The sequence below is a fragment of the Gavialis gangeticus genome, unplaced genomic scaffold (assembly GCF_001723915.1).
Source record: "Gavialis gangeticus isolate Ggan-Ray unplaced genomic scaffold, GavGan_comp1, whole genome shotgun sequence".
In the NCBI taxonomy this organism is placed as follows: Eukaryota; Metazoa; Chordata; order Crocodylia; family Gavialidae; genus Gavialis; species Gavialis gangeticus.
In genome coordinates, this window is record NW_017729015.1 from 10,282,125 (window position 1) to 10,283,760 (window position 1,636).

At 44.4% G+C, this 1,636-nt stretch overlaps 1 protein-coding gene across 1 annotated transcript in view; it reads left to right on the plus strand.

Annotated features, from left to right (window-relative positions):
• The window catches only part of TRAPPC3 (trafficking protein particle complex 3), a 19,410-nt gene extending 18,887 nt beyond the window's left edge, over positions 1–523 (plus strand). The window contains exon 6 of the mRNA XM_019512198.1: positions 104–523. The gene's annotated coding sequence lies outside the window, so the exon portion shown is untranslated. The remainder of the gene's footprint in view (positions 1–103) is intronic.
• Positions 524–1,636: the final 1,113 nt, after the last annotated feature.

Here is a 1,636-nt window from a genome sequence, read left to right on the forward strand (position 1 = left end):
TTCTTGCACTTCAGTCATGGGATGGGGTGGAGTAGACCATGACTGGTCTGTATTACAGTTCAAGTTCAGTTCACCCAGCTGGTCAGTGAGTGGGTTGGAGGAGGTTTGAAATGGAACTGCCTGGGTTGTGAATATTCTTATTTATCAGTTCATCTAATATTTTATTTATATCCTGATGTGGGAACCAGGTTCCTGTTTTGAACATGGAGCTGTCTGGAATGTTACCCTGGATGACTTGCACAATTCCTGTCTCGCCTAAATGAATTGCTTGAACCAGAGGCAGTGAGTGCTCAGAGGTGTTTTGCAGTGCCCCATAAGTGGGTAGAAGATCTATTAAATGTGATGCTTTAAAGAGAGTTGCTGCAGCAAATGATTGGTAGCTAATGTATATTGGGTGCAGAATTGGGGAGTGGTGGTGTTACAGGAATGCATAAGGATGGCTCAGTTATTCTCTTCACTGGTCCTTGTAAACCATTTTAAGGCTGTATTTTAAAACGTATTACATTAAAAATTGCAACATTGACTTCTCAGCTGTCTCTTCCTTCTTTCAGCAAGATAGGAGCTGGGCACTATATATGTGACACATTAATTTGCCAGCAAAAGAGTTAGTATGCTGTAAAAAGTGTGTGCCCAGCCATGGTTTGTATGCAAGGAAGCCATGACTGACTGTTTTTAAGGACACCTAATGCTTGCCGAAGAAAATGGTAGTCGGGAGGGACGTATGATGTAGGACCCAGCATGAGGTCTGGAATCTATTGTGAGCATAAGAAAATCCTTTTGCCTACTCGAGAGTTGGCTTTGTTGCATAGTCTCTGGAATATGTGTGAATGCATACTGGAAGACTGTCACTGCATTGCAAATGGCTCCCTTGTGTTAGAGATTTGCACAAGGAAAAGAGCTCTTTTTGATCAGCCATAGCAAAGAAATTGTTTCAACACTTTCCAGGGATAAAATAACACTTAGACATGGTGCCAATGTACAGGGAACAAGGTGGGAGTAGGGACTATCCCTGATACCTCTGTTAGCTGGAGCGGGAGCTCTGTCTGCTGGGGGCTATGAAGATCAATGCTGTAAGCTATGTGAGCCAGTCCCTACTCCCAGGGGGAAGAAGCACTGGTCTTTCCCCTGCCCTCCATTTCTTTGCAAGCTTAGACGTGGATGAATTCTGACTCTACAACATGGCAGTTAAAAACCATTCAGGATTCATTCCTGCCCAGGGCAAGAGGTCGGACTTGATGATCTGCTTAGGTCCCTTCCAACCCTACATCTATGAAACCATACAAATTCTGACAACGATGCAAGATGCCTTGGACATCCTGCATGGACAAAGTCTATAAATCCTTACCTCCTGCTTCCTCATCCTGTCCAATCCCTTAAAGAGTTGGTGGGTTTGGTGGCTGTAGTAGAGCAGCTCCTGCTGGAACTGTCTTTCCTTATCCACGTTCTGTTTTATGCTCCCTGCTGCTCGCGCTGTATTGAGCCAAAATAGAATTTGCTGAATTGAAGACCAAATGCAGGTAATTTTAGTGTTCTCTGGAAAGAGCACAGAAAGCTTTTCCCATGCTAAATACCACAACGTGACTTCTGGAGAAATGGGGGTTAGGTTGGGCAGACACTACAGGTGCCTCCAGCCACA